Raw genomic sequence first — 19,838 nt, 5'->3', positions numbered from 1 at the left:
TAACATCACCTGGAGCTGCGTCCCCCCCACCATAGTGGTTTTATGTAAGTCAGACTTCCCCAATAGACAAAGAGTTCTCACAGGCGAGAGCTGGGTCTTTCTTGCTCAACTTGGAATTCTCTTAACCCCAACATTTAGTACACTGTCTGATAACCACATATATGGTTATTCCCTAACAACCACTGATTCAAAGATCAAGTACAGCATGCTTCTGAGACAATGGCTTTTATAGTTTCCTATTATAGAACATTATACCTTAAAATAATTTAGTAGAAAATAAGGATTGAAAGCAAAAGTCTAATAAGGTTTGATTGTAGAAATCAAATCTGAGCAAATGTATGTATGTACACACATGTATTTGGCGAGAGTGGTCTGCTCAATGCAGAAGTATGTGCTCTTTTTTTTAAAACCAAAAAAGTGCCTTATTAAAAAATATAGTTTGTGTACATATATAAATCAAGGAAAATTATGCTTCAAGATAATACAAAGAACATGTTTAAACAATATAAATTTTATTTTAAAAGCTACCATTAAAACTCTGGATGATGCACACATTTCAAAGAAATACTTGGACATACTGGTACATTTCTCACTAAGCATCATCAATCATTAGTCTCTTTCCCAGTTCAGCCCTGAGACTTCAACCTCTTATCACCTGGCCAGTATCAACAGTCCTTCCAAGAAGCCCATCTGTGAGCCAATTTGTTTTCACTGCCTGATGGTTCTCTCCAGTCCTCACAGAAAGACCGTCCCCACCCCCACGTGGAATCAGAGCTAAATGGCTTTGGGGATCCAGGCTCCTGAACTGCTTTCTGCTTCTTTCTCAGCAGGGTCTTCCTGGCAGTGGACAGGCCACCCCTGGAGTCGGCTCAGTGAGGCCAGCCATCTCCCGCAGGAAACGCTGCAGTCACCATGTACCATCAGGAAGCATTTTGGATTCCAGAGCCAACAATGTCTTACACGCTTTTCTTTTTTTCAGGGTAAACCCTTTCCAGTTCTCTGTCCCCTCCTAATCAATACTTTATTTTTCTTCTTGGCAAACAGTTTCCGTAGCAACGAGCAGTTCATAGGATCAAGTACAACATGCTTCTGAGACAAATGCTTTTATGGCATTTCTATTACAGAACATTGTGGTTTAAAATAACTCAACAGAAAATCAACAAGGATTAAAAGCAAAAACGTAATGAGGTTTCATTACAGAAATCGAATCTGAGCACATCTGAGCCCAACAGTGCTGCTGACAGCACTTGGCAAATTTTGTTTTTAAATCTCTCTTTTCCTAAGTAAATCCCATAGAAGCAGCCCAAGAATAAAGGTTCTGATTCTCTGACACAGTTCCTGGCATTTCACTGGACTGATCAGGGACAAAAAATAAAAGAGTTAAAAACAGGGATACTGGCCTTCAACTATTTATATCAAATAAGTTTTCTGTTCCTGGTACTCTAACTGTGACAAGATATAGTTTCCTCTCTTGAAAAGTCAGGACAAATCAGGTACCTCTATAAATGTACTCCTGTTTATAACTTCTGAAATATATCAAATCAGGATATTAGATAAGTTATTTTCACTAACTGTAAATGAGAGAAATCTAATGATTTCGCGAATTCAAATTCACACATGTTCAGATATGTCCAATATTGAATACTACAGTGAAGAGTCAGGTGTATCTAACCGCGAACCCAACATCTATACTGAGATGTTTAGAAGACATCTCAAAATATAACGCTATAATGCCTTTCTTCAAGACAACCACTGTATCTTAATATGCAGAATTATGTTACGTGTATTTCCCATATCATCCCACAGAACACTAGTAAGATGTGTAATCAAGGTTTGAAATTTAATAAAATTAATGACTTGTACAGCTTCAACCAAGGGCATTGTTAAGGGAAACTGAGTATTAGTTTGCTTATTTAATTTATTATTTACTTTACTGCAAGTGCATCGCAATGAATACCATGTATTACCGGCGCAGTTTGTTGCCACAGCCTCTACTCATAATGTCAGTAGTTTTATACACCATTGTTTTTGCAAAGCAAAAGTTGACACAGAGAAAAAAAAGAAAGAGCAAAGTTGACACAGAGAAAAAAAAAAGCAAATGAAAATTTAATATTACCATGGAAATAGTATTAATTTTCATTAATTTAATATTACCATGGAAATAGTTTTGACCCCATATGCCACTGCCCAGAGGTCTGCAGCCCACACTTGGAGAACTGATGTTCCAAAGGGCAGGTCCCACTGGTACCCCTGGGTCAAGACAGCACAGGATCCAGGTTCAAGAAATAACAAAGAACACTGGGTTCCTCTTCTAACACCACTGCACCATAAAAATGCAAGTTTCTTTAATGTGATTTAGCTAATTTAGTAATTGGTAAAGAGGAAAATGGTATCAGCATAATGCAGAAGTTTTGTTGGTTCATTTTTTATTTTTCCCAACACATTAATGTTATGAAAAAATCAGGAGCAAGTTTCCTGGCAATTAAAGGAAAAGTCTTGGCAGTATATAAAGATCTGAAAAAGAAGCTGGTGATCTTGTTTAGATTCCTCCCTTTAGTAATGACTGCTCTAGGGGCTGAAATTTCCATCACACTAATTTATCTGGAGAGGTTGCAAGTACAGATGAAAAAACCTAAAAAGCTCTTTTCCCCTGTATTTAAAGAAAAGCAAAGCATGATGAAGAAAACGACTCCTGGATCTTCTGTTTAATTCTGATGATGCTGGTCTCCTGTTGAGTGTCTTCCAAGCCCCACATCCTGAAAGGCAGTAGAACAAGCTACGGAATATGTAGGCCTCGCAGGCTGGGCTGCCTGGACACATGTGCCACTGCCAGGGTGGTTTCCTTGGGCTGTGTTTTCATTCGGGTATTTATTGCTCACATTTATCCACAGAGATTTGAGTACATAAAGGTACATTTAGCCACAGTTTCCCATTTTCCCTATGCATGGCAATTTTAGGGGTGATTTTGGGGACACTCTATACTTGGTTTTTAAGAGCAAATGTGTTGTCAAGGCAGAAATCACCTGTACTTCCAATAACCACATTCAGTTTTGTCCTGGACTTAGTCTTTCTGCTTCATAAAACACCTTCCAATATTCTTGCTGATGCCCCAAATTCCTTTCTTCTACATTTGATATAAAAGATGTCCAATGTAAAGTCTAGTTAGAAAGAAGTTTCCAACGTGAGGGTAGGAAAGGTAACACTGGGGAAAAGGATCTTGAAGAAAGAAGGTTCCTATGAGCTGTATGGACACACATTAAGACTCCAGATCTGTGCAAAAGCAGCCCAGGGAACACAGCCCCTCTGTGCACAGGAGCAACAGGAGCCAGCGGTGGGAACACACACCTGAGTAGCCCTGGATTCCACCTCTTTAGCCTTCCACATATCCTTCCGGCTGCCTGCTGATGTCTGAAATTCCACTAACCCGGAATGAGACACCTCAGGTAGGAGTGCACTTACTGGACAAAGTACTGTGTGTTAACCTGCAATCTCTGTCCTCCCCAAGGTGGATGGCATTTGTATATTCAGAGCCTTACCTCTTCTGCCTTGTATCTGCTTAGGTTAATAGAGTTTACTCCAAACTAAGAGATAGCTGCACCCCGTTATGTGGCAATCCACTCACCAGAAATATGCTAGAACAGATATTAAAAAGCAAGAAAGAAATTCATGGTACACACTCAGAAGCTCACAGTAATGGAATTCTGTTGGCAGAGGAGAAGCTTCTGGGAACATATATCAAATTAATTCTCCAGCTGTTCACATATCCCTGTGGCTACAGAAAGATGCAAATAGCTAAAACCGGCATCTCTTTTCATGCCAGCCTAGAAACTCCGGTGTAATGTAAAATTGCTGCTCTAAACTCCCCCAGCTCCTGGCTGGCTGTTATCGGGCGCTCTGTTCTGCTCCAGGAGGAATCTAATACAGCCAGCTTTCATTCTCTCTGCTTCGAGCTTACGGCCAAAGTTCCCAAAGCTGGTGCTTCTCTCTCCTTCTCTTCCCTGCACTGTAATCAGTGCAAAACAGAAAGGACAAATTTACGTTATCAGTGGAAATGATTCATGTTACAAAAATTTGTTCTACAGGCGTTTCTACAAAGTGAAATTGTGTTAGGCGTATGTAACTATAAACCAGAGTGGACAAAGCCTGAGTCTCTGAAACAATGGAAATACTAAAAAGTATGCACACAACTATTTGTTGAAGACTAACTCTTGAACTACTCCACACTTCCAAATATTTAACAAACAATAAGAATATTGGTGTGTGTTATGTCCAAGTGAGTAATTCACTAACAAGCCAGCAGTACGGATACAATTTTCTGAATCAACTTATAGCAAAACATTTAATGATAAGTATACGGTCCACTGCTATACTTGTCATCAAACACCTCAGCAATACAAATAACACAGGAGGACCAGAAAGGAACCACAGAATATTCCTTCCGTCCTCCATCCATCCATCCATCCATCCATCCATCCATCCATCCTATCTCTCCATCATTCCTTACTCAGATATTGGGATCTATTATGCACTCAAAACCAAGCAAGGCGCAAAGGACTTAAGATGCCAGGAAAGGAGTTTACAGCTTAATGTTTCACTACTCTCATCAAAATCATACCAAGGATGTGAATAAAATATTCCCAGGACTTCTGAAAAACAAACGACAAGGTTAAATAACAGAAGGATAATTTCCTTTCTGATACCAAAAAGCTAGTGGGAAACAGGGAGGCACTGAAGAGAAGACAAGCAGAGTCTCTAGAAGTGAGGGCCTCAGGAAACAAGAAAAGATGACCACAGGAGAGGCTGGGGCCACAGAAGGCAGCTCTTCCACTTCACAATTCTGCCCTAACTGGGGCCTATCTTCAGCTGCGTAGGAGACAGATGGCCCAGAACTGGGGTGGTGTAATGAGAGGGCCCTGACCAGAAGACCAGCACCTGAGCTCTGTCACGGGCTCACAGGGGGATCCTGAACAAGGCATTCAGCTCTTGACACTCCAATTTTCTGCTTATTAAAAGGGGGTGGGTGGAAACAGATAATACATGAGGTTCCTTTAGACTTTACCCTCACATTTCTTTGACTGTGAGGCATCTCTGTTGAAACTGTACAGTGCTAACAATTTATTGGAAACAGTGCTGGAGAATCACATGCCTGTGGTGGTCATAATTTAAATTTAGAATAGTTTCCGGTTATCAAACCAGTCTGAGCTTTTGCAAACAGCGTCACAATGCATACATAGGAAGGTGAGCCAATGGAGCTCTGAAGACAATAAATACCACTTTCTAGCACCTCCATTCTTGTAAGATTCAATAGCTGAGGCCTTAGAAAATTTCCTGATTTTATGAAAACAGGGCTGACAACTGATTTTTTTTTTTTTTTTGGGAGACAGAGTCTCACTTTGTTGTCCCTGGTAGAGCGCCGCGGTGTCATAGCTCACAGCAACCTCAAACCCTTGGGCTCAACAAATTCTCTTGCCTCAGCCTCCTGAGTAGCTGGGAATATAGGCACCTGCCACAATGCCGGGCTAGTTTTTAAAGGCAAGTCTTGGTCTTGCTCAGGCTGGTCTCGAACTCATGAACTCAGGAAATCCGCCATCTTGGCCTCCCACAGTGCTGGGATTACAGGCGTGAGCCACTTGTTACTGAAGCTCTCTGTTATTATACAACTGTCTCTACTTCTGCATATATTTAAAAATTTCATGAAGGGCTCTACTACAACTTGAACTTTACTTTGGAAGTGAGAACAATGTAACCTAAATATATGTACCCGTCATCTTAATTTAAAATAAAACAAAAACTTTTTAAAATTTCTATAAGTTTTTTATTTGTAAATTTTAGAAACGAAGAAGAATGGAAGCACCACACGTCAACACTGGGATGTGACACAGTTAAGACAGGGTTTAAAGGGAAACTGGTTGAAAAGAAAACAACCCCCAAAACAAATGAGCTAACCATTCAATTGAAGATAGTGGGAAAAAAAGCAACAGAGCAAGTCCAAAGAAACCAGAAGAATGAAAATAATAAATATGGATAAAGTAAAAGCAACAGAGGTGGTAACTAGAAACTGGTTCTTCAAAGTATTAAAACATCTCATAAATGGCTTATGATTAACAGTCACAGACAGCATGTGAACTCAGCCAGGCACTTTGGTTTATAAATATACTTTTAAAGTTTCTCTTTTGCATCCATGGTTTTAAAGGAAGTTACTCAAACTTAGAAATTAAAAGGTTACATTTCTGCAATTATTTAAAAGAATCAGGACAGGTGTCTGAATGCCCATCTCCTAGCTACAAATGGTTTGGCCGCTTTCAGTGGCACAGGATTAAACTCCCTTATGTTTCCTCTGCTTTGAGAGTAGATCTGTTTAACAGTTTTAAAGGAAAATCTCAGTCTTCTCCCCTGGCTCACATCTAAGCAGCACTGGACCAGTCTTCTACTCAGATATATGCCATTATTAAGCAGTACAGCTGTCTCTGAACTCGAATGTCCATTAAAACACATAATGCTACGTTTATCTGGCTTCAAAGAGTATCAGTTTTCAGTTATCAAACATACGGCTACTTAAGAATTAATAAATCTTGGTTGAGGAAAAATTATCTTAGAGAAGCACCTAATTATTTCCAATTTTGTCTCTTCATCAAGATGCTCTAAAAGCCACCTGTGGGTTAAGCCAGATCATTAACTGTCCCTTACATCCCTGGTTCACAGCATTTTATTTATCCCTTTTCAGAGGTGCTGTAATGTAAATAACACCAGTGAGGAATGTTATGAGAATAGCTCCATCAAAGGAGATGGAGTCGCAAATCAGGACTCTACAAAATAAAGTCCAACACACAGTCATGTGTGTCCGTGCATGGAACGCCACGCTCGTTTAGATTCAGGCCCAGCCCACTTCTTCGACCTCTATTCCTCCCCACCACCTCCTTCCTCTAGCAATAGTTAAGGGCGACATATTCCCTACATTAGCGGTCCCCAAACTTTCTGGCACCAGGGATCAGTTTTATGGAAAATAATCTCCTCCCAATTTGGGGTACAGGGTACACGGGACATTGGATTCTCCTGAGGAGAGCACAGCCTAAATCCCTGGCATGTGCAGTTGGTTGTCAGTAGGATTCTTGCTCCTATGAGAATCTAATGCCTCCACTGGTGTGACAGGATGTGGAGCTCAGGCAGTGATGTGAGCAGTAAAGAGCTCGGCTATAAATACAGATGAAGCTTTGCTCCATCCTGCCACTCACTGCCGTGGACCAGTACTGGTCGGCACCGAGGGTCTGGGGACCACAGCCCTGTATGAACTGTGTTGATGCACACACAACTCCAGGGCTTCCCACAAGCTTTTCTCTCAGCCTAGAAAGCTTTTTGTCTTCATCTGCTTTGAAAATTCCTCTTCAGCCTTAATACTTCCTTCATCTACTTTGTAGGGACTGAACTAAGTATTCTTTTCTCTATGGGACATCTATATATCTCTTAAAATTATTCTATTTACCGCAGTATAATGAAATGGCTCATCTCATCCACTCTACCAGAAAAGTGCATTTTGGAAACCAAGGACCTAGTTTTACTCTTCATCATTGAGCTATTATAGGGCTTTACAAATAGTAGGTTCAGCAAAATAAATACCTGCTGGAGAAATAAATGAAGGTAGGGAAGAAGAGAAGAGGCCTTGAATATAAACAAAGCAGCGTGAATCTTTAAATGCCAAACTTTTTAATGCAAAGTTAAGTTTGGTGGTAGGGGAAGAAAGTCAATTATTTAGAAATAACTGAGAAACATCTTTGGACCTTCTTCTTCCTACCTGTGAAATATTAATACTCCCTCAAGTTTTCTTTTAACCTCAATATTGTATTAACCAGCACTTCCACATATCAATATTTATAACATGTCAAGCAAGCAAATGAATATGCCTCAACTATGTGAGATAAATAAATAAAAATCTAAATAATAAACTCTTTTATCTTCCCTTTCTGCCACTTCTGTATATCATGACAATAATTAGATAACGTGACATAAGTTAATGCTTCTTGCCAGAAAGTTACTTGTAGACATGAATAATGCAAAGTACCATTTTATAAATATTAACGTATGTTCTAAACTAAAATGTATTTAGTCAAATAACCAAGAGCAAACCAGAAGACCAGGTATGGGAATTGCACTCCTTCAAAAGTGCCAAGCACCACAGAGAAAAGAAATGTGACCGGAACTTCAAACAAGAATGACCAAATAAACATGCTGCTCTGAAGATAAGCACTTTTAAAAGCTATACTTTTTCATTATATAAGGTAAACAGCACAGATAATAAAGCACACGTCAGGGTGGTGCCCATAGCTCAGTCAACAGGGCACCAGCCACATACACCAAGGGTAGCGGGTTCAAACCCGGCCCCCAACAAAAAAAAAAAATAGCCGGGCGTTGTGGCGGACACCTGTAGTCCCAGCTACTTGGGAGGCTGAGGCAAGAGAGTTGCTTAAGCCCAAGAGTTTGAGGTTGCTGTGAGCTGTGACACCACAGAACTCTACCCAGGGTGACAGCTTGAAACTGTCTCAAAAAACAAATTAAATAAATAAAATAAAGCACATTTTGCTCCCTGCGACACATCTTTTGATGACAGCTCACACTGAGTAATTCCTATGTGCCAGAGATCGCAGTAAGTGCTCACTGTCGATTCACCCATTTCACTGAGGAGAGAAACTGTGTCTGCTCAAATTGGAGAGCAGTAACTTGTGTCTCAAGTCCACAGAGACTAGTGTCAGGCAGGTGATGTGAGGAACCAAAGAAACAGGGAAGTGGGGTGGTCAAAGGCAAAATTTCAAAGTTCAAGTGAATCCATAAGACATAAGCTGACCACCACCAATTTTCCTATCTCACTTTGGTAAAATTCATGTCCACTGAGTAAGGGCTGCAGACTCACTGCTGACAGTCACCTAACCACAGGGAAAGGCAGAGAGGCCTCTCTGTGACACCTGTAGCCAAGACAAACAGAGTTGCAGGAGCACCTTTGGAACCATCAGAACAACAGAAAACACAACGATATAAAATGATCTCAACTATTCCATCATCCAGGAAACAAGGGTTTCTTTGTTAAGGCAAACAATGCCTTTATATATAGCAATACTCCTGAGGAGCAAATAATGATTTTTAAAAGGTATAATGATCTATAAGTAGCATTAAGGAATCTTTTCAGGGTAATAACTTCGTGAAATCAGTTAGCACATGTTTTGCAAGGAGTGTCTTTACAAATCAACTTGAGCACTGCTATAAACTTTACCATAAAAATTTATCTGAATTCTTTAAGATTAACCAAGTGGAAGGTGATATGTAAAAAAGAGTGGTATAATTGCAATGACTATATAACTGATCCTTACCATTAATAATTCTAGTGCTGCTCTAGAAAGAAACAGCTCCCCTAAATATCCTGCCTGAATGCCCTTATGTTTGATACACACATACTTTTTTTTTTTTTTTTTGGTGAAGCACGTTTATCTCTGTATTTGTTCTTATTTAGTTCTATACACTCCAAGAATCTGGCCGCGGTAAAGAAGCACAATTTGCCAGCAATATTCAATGAACACTTCCATGTACACAGAATTCCATTTCCTACTGTTACCAGTTTCATCTTACATGAAAGAAAGTTTGATGTATGTGTCCAGATCTTTTTTCTTAAAACATCATTAAGATCCATACTGGCTACTACAGGTTATGTGGGCAAGAGTGCTATAAATTAGAAGCGAGGACCAGAGAGTCAGCTGTGGCCTATTCAAAAAGCTCAGCACAGGCCCTGATACATTATTTTGATGGCATCATCCCTGAAATTCACCCTAAGAAAGCGGCAAATGTAGATTAGAGGACAATTAAAACCAAGACTCTTGCTTTAAGGTGAGTCAAGAAATGAATACTAATATCTGGGGAGGTCTATGATTTACATAGCAGTTGTTTAATCCATAATGTTCATGTGAAATATACCGAAGAAACATAACAAAAACACAAAAAGACTGAAAAATCTTAAGAACATGTTTGAAAAAAATGTTTTCGCATTTCTCACAAAATTGGAATTTCCTTTTTGTAGTATCTTAGCCCCTAAAAAACCTAAAAGATACCATGTCCAAGTCACTGGTCCTCAGTTTGGGGGTCTCAGTACTGACAACACAAAACACACCTAGAAATGTATGACAGTCTCTCCAGCCTGTGGGGTCAAGTCTGACCCTTCCTATTAAACAAGGAGACCTTGACAGGCCCCAACTGACCTTCCCGTTCCTTCCCACTGTGCAGCCAGCACCTCCCCTGCCCAGGCCACTGCAGCCTGGAGGCTTTGGCCCTTGTGTTCTCTTCCCTGGAACACCCTCCCCCAGGTCTGTGCACGGTTCACTCCCACACCCCCTCGGATCTACAACTGAACTCTACCTCCCTTTGAGACTCTGCCTGACCATTCTATTTAAAACTGTAAACCAGATACCACCTCTGTGGTCCCTGAACCATGTCTCAGCTTTATTTTTTTCCATAGCACTCAGCTCCTCTGGAAGCTGTAAGGTTTCCTTACTAATTTTATTCTGTCTCTCTACCAAGAGCTCCAGGTTGGTAGGGCTGGGCACCCAGTAGGTCTTCCGAACACATTTACTAGATCAATAAATTCCCTGAGTACTCTGGGATTTGCACATCAATGCATCTTTGCTGATGCTATTTCCTCTTCTTAGGAATGTTCTTTCTCTTAGTCACCTAGACAGCTGCTAAGATCTTCCAAAACTGGCTGAGTCTTTTCTTCAAGAAGTCTGATTTTCGATACTCTTCCACCCACCCACAACACTCCACTTATCCTGAAGCACTACTGAGCTTCTTGAGGGCAGAAACTGCCTCCTTCATTTTGATAACTACTCCATGGTGAGCTGAGTGGATTTTACACAGCGAGCCCCAATACCCACTCTGCCGCACGGAATAAACAAACGGTAAACCTGAACAGGCAACTCCTTCCTCTAAGATGTCAACATTCGCTGTTAATAATACCACGTAGGAAAAAAAGCAGCAGCTTTAAAAAATATTCTGTAAGTTATATAAGATTCAAGTTTGTTTAATTTTTTCACTACTTACACATTCTTGTTTAATACCTAGTATCATTTTGAAATGGCTGCGATGCAAAAAAAATAATAAACTTTATAGTAATTCAGACTTTCTAGAGACCAGGAAGCAGGTAACTTTCATATAGTTTAAAATAGTGTCAAAGTTAAAGAAAATATTTATGTATTTCTAGATTTCATATTAAAACACATGCATGCATAAACACAGACATATAAAGAAAAAAATTTGCTTCCAAAAGGAAATGTAAATAAAACGTGTGGATCACTCAATCCTTTTCCCACATGCTACAACAATAAGTATTCTCATATCCACTTAAGTGGGTGGACTTCTCAGGATTATGATTCTGCAATGTTATTCTATTTAAAGGTGTTTTTACAGAGGTTTTGTTTTTGTTGTTGCTTTGTTTTTTAAAGAGAGGCTTCCCTCTTTCACCCAGGTTGGAGGATAGCGGCATGATCACAGCTCACCACAGCCTCAAACTCCCAAGATCAAGCAATTCTCCCACCTCAGCCTCCTAAGTAGCTAGGGCTACAGATGCACACCGTCAAACGCAGCTAATTTTCTAAAAACTTTTTTTCAGAGATGAGGTCTCGCCATGTTGCCCAGGCTGGGCTTGAACTCCTTGCCTCAAGCAATTCTTCTACTTCAGCCTCCCCAAATGCTTGGATTACAGGTGTTGAGCCACTATGCCTGGCTTAAAGTTGGTTTTTAATAGTGTAAAAGAAGTTGTAAGAAAATTATTCAAATAATAAAACACAATTTATAGAGATACATCTAATTACTATTTTATTACATTCAATACACATTTCAAGAACTAATAGTTTTTAGGACATAAAAATACCAAATTCAGAAAATTCCCAAAGATGCCCTGATCAAATCCATATCCTATGTAACAATAATCACCAGCTTTCAATGGATTAGAATACATAGCTTTAGTCACATACACCAGAGCTGGTGGATTCGAACTCAGCCCAGGCCTGCCAAACAACAATGACAAGTCGAACCAAAAAATAGCTGGGCATCGTGGTGAGCGCCTGTAGTCCCAGCTACCTGGGAGGCTGAACCAAGAGAATCGCTTAAGCCCAGGAGTTAGAGGTTGCTGTGAGTTGTGATGCCATGGGGTACTCTCCCCAGGGTGACAGCTTGAGGCTGTGTCTCAAAAAAAAAAAAAAAAAAAAGAATACATAGCTTTAAATTTATGTATGGCAGAGCCTCCGCAGCTGACCACCTCCTTACACTAACCACCTCCTTAACCTGACCCAATTTTCATAGCCTGGACATGCCCCACATGTACAGTAGCCTCGGTCCTTATGTCAACCACCTCAGTATGCTGACTAGTTTGTTACAGTCCCTGGGTGGTCAATTTACAGAAGTTCTACTATATTTACAAGCACTTAAAGTATTCCTTAATAATTCAGTAGCTGTGAATGTCCAAATTTATGGAAGATTGGTGTGTTCTCAGGGCAGATCAAAGATGACACCTTAAGAAGGCAGACCCCAGCCTGCTCAGCTGCACTGTGTGCAACTCCCCAGCGGGCCTCACCTGGAGGCCCTGGCATCAGTCAGGTGGAGGAAGGGGTACCACATGTGTGGGTTTGCAGGTTCAATGAATTAGTGCAATAACAAAGACATTTCTATTTAGCACTGGGGCCACTATTCCCAGCATTTCACACAATGTCCCATGAGAAGTGGGGAAAGAATATTAGCACCCTAGCTTCAGACAGAATGCGGTATGAGCCTGGAGTGCTAATTATCATTCAAGGTAACTCTGGGCACAGGAAGAGTTAATTTTATACAGCACAGAGAGTCCAGTTGCAAAGAAAGCTCGATCCCTTCAGGTATGGCAGCAGTTAGGATTTCTGTTCTCTTAAAGAGGTGTTTCAGAAACAGACTCTGACTATAGTTTCTATTCCTTTTCCAAGAGCATGGAATTTAATATTAAACATCCCCAATGAAAAGCTGGCTTGCCATTATGTGCAGTTTGGAAACAGCATGATCTGCTATTGGTTCCACAAGGGTTTGCATGAAGCAGTTCCAAGCCCTGGCTCTACAATGTGGTTATGCAAAAGGCTTTAACCAGGAGGAAGTTGAGGATACAAGGTTCCCTTATTCTAGAGAGGAGCAGAGAGCTGGTGGGAACATCACCAATCTGAGGCTGGTCTTCGAGGGAAGTAATGACCCCAGCTTGGTTGAGGGGGTGGGGGGCGTCCATCAATGACAAAATCCAGCAAGAGAGAGGTTAAGTATCAATCAGCCTCACACCTGAATGCACACCCATCCCCTTCACTTAACCCCAATGACGCCATCTTTGTCAAGGCTGGGCATGTTAAAAAGAAATGGGGTCTCCAGATGGAGTCTGCCTTTTACTCTAAAATGAAAACGGAATGGAAGTTTCTTTAGCAGGGTCTTTCCTACCTTCTAATATATTTATTTGGTTTCTAAAATGAGAATGTGTCTAACCCATCCGGTACCAGACATACCCCTCCTCCTCACCCAAACCCTCATCTCCTACTGAGGTTTTCTTTTGCGTTCTGGTCTGTTCTTCCTGCTTCACGCCAACCACATCGTTTCCTCCTCATCCCAGCTGCTCTGGCAGCTAGCCTTCCCGAGCCCAGCTCTGCCAGAGGCCACCAGTGCAGGCCTGGTCTGAGGAAACCTGCCTGTTCCCACCTCCCAGCCCAGCCCCCCTGTGTGGGAGCTGAGTGGCTACTGGAGGGGCCACACTGCCCAGCATTCCTTTCCCTCCATCCCACCCCAAGGCCATGGGGCACTCCTTCCTCCTCCCTTGAGTCCTTCCTGTTTCCCAGGCCAGGTCCATCTAGGACACTCAACTGCCAGGGGTCAGAGTGCCACATTCCAGTGGCTTCACACCACCAAGGCGAGGGCTCTGGATTCCTAGGGGGGGTGGGTGGAGGGGGACAACAGGGGCAAGGAGGCGGGTCCAGAGGGGAAAGTCCAGCCTGCCTGCTCCAGCCACTGTGCTCCATGTTCCGGTACAAAGTCCTGGAACAGGGAGAGCAATGGGTCCAGGAGTCCCTCCAGAGTGGCCAAGCAGCAGCTCTTCTACCTCTCTGGGTCAGAAAAAGACAAGATGCCATTACAGCAGAAGCGGTAGAGATTTTTAAAGCAATGAACACATGAGGAGGTTCCGCGGGCCTAGGTTCCTTCACCTGTCACAGGAAGAGGCTGGTCTACAGGTGCTCTTCCAAGAACCTTCCCACATAGCAATTCTCTGATTCCTCTGACCTCAATCATTTTCAAAGTCTGATGTCTTTTTGGCTAACAAATAGAATGCCACTTTCACTCTGAAAGCAACCAAACTTCTTTAACCTCCCAAAGCAAAATTCTTACCACACTGGATTTCTTCCCTCAGTCTTAGTGTCTCCTGGACGTTCTTGGGGTCTTTCCTTTTTCCTTCGGGTTGTAACTCTACAGAGTTTGGGCTCAAACCCACAGGCCCTGGCCCCTCAAGGGGCTTCCAACTCCCTCTGCTTGCAGGTCCCTAAGGCTTATGAAATTAGGCTCCTGAATGTGCCTTCTGTCAAGGTCACCCTCAGGAGTTAAAGTGCAGTGATGACAGGACATCACAACTCTGGTCTCAGCAGCTGCTCCCAGGGGACCAGCTGAAGCTACATTACCTGGGCCCCACGCTGCACCCCTCACACACACAGAGTCCCATTCCCCTGGAGCCCCCAAAGAGGAAGCTGACAAGGAGCGAGCCCCAGCTATGCAGAATAACAGGTGAACAAGCAGACTTCAGTGTAATCTCAGGGTCTCCTGTCCCTTCTGAGACAGTCAAGCTGTCACGCAGACTTCGGTGATATCTCAGGGTCTCCACACTCCTCCTGAGACAGTCAAGCTCTGTCATGGAGGAGGTTGGAGCAGTAGGACCTCATGGGTGGACTGGCAGGCACTCTGAGGAGCCCTTAACTGACGTACACAAATGCCAGAAGGGAAGGAAGAGGAGCCGGTGCTGGGGAGACTGGGGAGAGGGAGTAGAGAGAAGCCCCTGAGGGACGCCATTCACATGTCAGGCAAAGTCCTAACAAGCATCTGTTAGCCAGGTGCTGCTTCTACCAGACAGTCCACAGAGGAAACATCTTTGGTCAAAATCCAGCCACTATATTTCAACTAAATTTCTACCTTTTCGCTTTTTTTTAACCCAACCATTGCTTTTAGTAAGTCCTTATGAGTGAAGTTTGATAGTTAAGACTAATTCTATGGGTGAGATGATTAATATGATCCTACAAAAAGATATCCTTGCAGATGGCTCGGAACTCGTAGCTCTGTGCTTAGGGTGCCGGCCACATACAGTGATGCTGGCAAGTTTGAACCCAGACCGAGCCAGCTAAACAATGACAACTATAACAACAAAAAAGCCATGCATTGTGGTGGGTACCTGTAGTCCCAGCTACTTGGGAAGCTGAGGCAAAAGAATCGCTTAAGCCCAAGAGTTGGAGGTTGCTGTGAGCTATGACACCACAATACTCTACTCAGGGCGACATAGTGAGAGACTGTCTCAAAACAAAAAAAAAAAAAAAAAAGAAAGAAAGAAAAAGAAATAAAAGAGAAAAAAGATATCTTTATAGAGATTCATTTCCTTCTAAGCAATTGCTTATATTAAAAAAAGAGAATCTCTGACCAATTTTATTACTGCCTTCCTGGTCCCAGTCAAGCAAGGATTCAACACGGAGCTCTCCTTTTATTTACTAACACCCAAAGTGTAGTAAGAGAATATACTTTTCCCTGGACTTGGTGGATGACCAAAAAGAAAAAAAAAAAGAGAGAGAGAGAAAGAGAGAATATACTTTTAATATGGTAAATCATCTGGAATTAACTAGGATTTGGACTCCCCTGCACCCCTAAATACATACTACCCTTCATAAGAAAATGGTTCACAGTGGGTAGGGCGCCAGCCCCATATACCAAGTGTGGCGGGCTGAACCCGACCCTGGCAAAACTGCAACAAAAAAATAGCCGGGCGTTGTGGCGGGCGCCTGTAGTCCCAGCTACTCAGGAGGCTGAGGCAAGAGAATCACTTATGCCCAGAAGTTGGAGGTTGCTGTGAGTTGTGACACCCCAGCACTCTACCGAGGGTGATAAAGTGAGACTCTGTCTCTAAAAAAAAAAAAGAGAAAGAAAATGGTTCAGTGTTCCGTTCAGAAGAGCCTGCACATTCCCACCCTGTGCTTTCTTCCTATACCGTCTGCAGATTGCAACACTGTCAGGACTGAATTAGTGCCTGATTTCTGCGCACAGGCGGAGTATGGAACCATGGCAGAAACAATCAGATGAGCTATAGTGTGTGTCCCACAACAGTTTTTCCTTTCATGAGGATAAGATCTCATGTACCACTTCCATCCGGGCGAAGAAATGTAAGAAAGAGGGAAAGCAATTGTACACACTTTCATTCCTTTTATAAAGTGATGGATCTTTCAAATGACCCGTGAAAATAATCTTGCCACACAAGAACCATGCTATACTTGTTTACATTGAAATAAATTTATTTTCCTGTTAAAGTTAGATACCAGGGGATGATTTAATGGTTTAAAAAAAAAAAGTTCTGGAATATACTGAGACCTAGAAAGAAAAAGGAAAAGAGAAGTTACTAAAAATGACAAGGGGTAACAGAAAGGATTTTTTTTTTTTTTTTAAACAAAGCAATTTTTTTTTAATTAGAATTAGCTCTATATGTTTGTTTAGAGCTCTAAATTTCTCCATAAAGAAAAGGACTCTTACTATTGTTGTGATCCTGTTACATGAATCCTGTTTTGAATATTTGTAGAATGAAAAAATAAACAGAAAATGCTGATCAAAGGGCTTCAGGTTCATGTTCTTGTCATCCTTGAGGTATGACCACTTTTTTTTTTTTTTTTTGTAGAGACAGAGTCTCACTGTACCGCCCTCGGGTAGAGTGCCGTGGCGTCACACGGCTCACAGCAACCTCTAATTCTTGGGCTTACGCGATTCTCTTGCCTCAGCCTCCCGAGCAGCTGGGACTACAGGCGCCCGCCACAACGCCTGGCTATTTTTTTGTTGCAGTTTGGCCAGGGCTGGGTTTGAACCCGCCACCCTCGGCATATGGGGCCGGCACCCTACTCACTGAGCCACAGGCGCCGCCCGGGGTATGATCACTTTTTAAAAACCATCTTCAAATCTCCAAATTGCAATAGTCAAGTCCTACAGCAAAAACTCTTATCCTCAGGATCACAGTCTCCAACAAGTGGACATGAGGACATATGTCCTTTAGTCTTTGCCAAATGAAATATTATCAGCATAAACTTTTAAATTTACTTTCTTAACTTATAAAAAGAAATGACTTACCTCCTGTGTTAACGCAGTGATCTTCATCCTGGTATGGCCCAGAAACCAAAGATGAGTGGTGGCACCCTTTCCCCCACTATCTTTTCTGGACCATTTATTCCTCTTATAGATGAGCTATAACTCTGAGAGCAGCCCTCAAATTCAATATCCTTACAGCTAGAAAGAGACGTGTTAGGTAGCCATCTGCCTAGGAGGAAAATGATGAGCAAAACCTCTTCATAAGCACCTTCTAGCCAATGTGAAGAAAAATGTCCCATTGATCACTCATTGATTTAAGACACATTTACTGAACACCTGCTACTCACACAGCCCCATGCCAGACACTGAGGAATGACACAGCTCAGGGGGCTATTCAATTAAAGAGCATTATCTGCCCATCTCCCACTCTAAAAACAAACACCAGTTAAAATGCACAGCAAACCCACAAAGAAAGGGCAGAGGCCCCTTAATATACCAGTGCGCATGTTGGAGATTGAAATGTCCTAAGTAACATACTTCCTGGAAACAAATAACCTGATTAAGCTGTTCCATCATTGCAAAATTACCTTGGGAGCCAGTAAATATTAGTGAAACTTCTCACAGACTGGGCTAGGTTATGATTCATGAATCATAGGCACATGTTATTAAGATAGAATTTGGAGCATTCTGCTCCCCACCCCCCACCAAGGAGTAAATGTCTTCATGCCCATGATGCCTCGTTGCAACCTAGTATTACTCTTATTTTATGAAGAGAAGAAGAAATCACTTCTGAATTTTATATTTACTCAAAGCATTAATGAGCATCTACCAGGTACAAGCCACAGCGTTCAATGCTGAGGTAGAAAAAGATGACCAGTAACTTTGTGTGCTCACTACAAACAAGCCACTATTTAAGTGCTTTACGTGAATGAGTTAACTATGCTTCATAACCACCCAAATGAGTGGATACCATTACCATTCCATTTTATAGATGGTAACCATGAACAGAGGTTTGGCCAAATTAATGTACCACGCAGAGCCTGAACTCTCACTAGTATACAATTTGGCCACTAATAAAACATGGTTTCTCCCTAAGGAATGTACCATCTAGATTTCTCCAGAGAAGTTATTTCCACCAGGCAGGTATTCTTGTGACTGTACATGGCACTCCTTGGCAAACGAAAGCAATGTGAGCTAGTGGTACAGATAGGTAAAATGCCCCAGAGTCGAGTGATGCTCTAAGTAAGGAGCAAGCAACAGGGCCCAGGAGCAGAAACCGGTGCTGGCAAGGAGACCAGTGCCACCACCGAAGGCAGACAAATGCCCAGTGACGAAGGCAGCTGTAGTTGGCTGGCTGGACAGCGTCTCTAAGCACCTAATAGCACAGAGCACGTGTGTGCACGGCTGCTGGATTGACCGAGGGCAACTGCTAAACGTGGGCCTTTCAGAACCCACATGAGTGGAGACAAGGTAAAGGGATTCAGACTCCTCAAGGGAAGTCAGTGACCAAACCACTAAGAGACGAAGACAGGGCTCAGAAACTGCCCTGGTCTCCGTACAGTAAAGACAAGGACGTGCAGATCTCACGTGGCCACACAGTCCCAGGTTCTGCAACTCCATCCCCGCAATGGGGGTGTGTGTGTGTGTGTGTGTGTGTGTGTGTATTCCTAGTATTTACCTATTTTTCCCCAAGAAGGAAGGAAGAAAAAATGGAAAGAAGGGATAGAGGGAGGAAGAAAGGAGGGAGAAAGAAACCAACTTTCATGGCAGGCAAGATGAAAAGGACAGAGAATTTGCCGTGGTTGGGGCACTGAAGGAGAATCTGGAGATCCCCGACTGAAGTGAGATCCAGACATTGAGCGGTTCGGCCCTCGGAAGCACCAACTCCCAGAGGCAAAAGTGGGAAGCAGCTATAAAGAAATTCATCTATAAACAAATCCATCCAGCATTTACCCCTGGCGAGAACCTCCGAGTCTGCGACCTCCCTCAAACTATATTTACACCTTCTCCCACAGTCTCCTGTCCCAACAGCCAGAAATAAACCCAGGGCCCTCAAAACCAAAGCTTTCCTCCTCTCTGCTCATGCCATCTGGCCAGCTGCCAGGGCTCTGTAAGCAAGGAAACAGTTCAGGACAACCTACAAACACTTGCCCACTGTTTAAACATGCGCCTCCATCTGCAGCTTACACGGCTCACAGAGCCTATCTACCCTAGCACAAGGAAGATACAAATCCATTTCATGAGAAATCACGTTGTTAAGAAGGTTTTCAAAAAAACCTTTGGTTGCTAATAAAGATCATATGATTAAAGATCAATTGTATAATATTGGAGATGATCTATTGATTCCCACCTTTAAACTGTATAAACTGGTTACAATTAGAGCTTCGGCCCTACAATGGGTCAAAGCTTAGAAAGGTGTCTGGTCCAGTGTCCCTTTTCTAACCTTGTCCATAACGGTGGTCAGCTTGTCCACACCTCTTTATTTAATCTGGGGA

At 42.3% G+C, this 19,838-nt stretch overlaps 1 protein-coding gene across 4 annotated transcripts in view; it reads right to left on the bottom strand.

Moving 5' to 3' along the window:
* CRIM1 (cysteine rich transmembrane BMP regulator 1) overlaps positions 1-19,838 on the bottom strand; it is a 202,468-nt gene that overhangs the window by 162,796 nt on the left and 19,834 nt on the right. The window lies entirely within an intron of this gene.

The sequence above is a fragment of the Nycticebus coucang genome, chromosome 4, assembly GCF_027406575.1.
Source record: "Nycticebus coucang isolate mNycCou1 chromosome 4, mNycCou1.pri, whole genome shotgun sequence".
NCBI lineage: Eukaryota > Metazoa > Chordata > Mammalia > Primates > Lorisidae > Nycticebus > Nycticebus coucang.
Note: the sequence above shows the minus strand (reverse complement) of the source record. Positions and strands in the feature narration are given on the sequence as shown.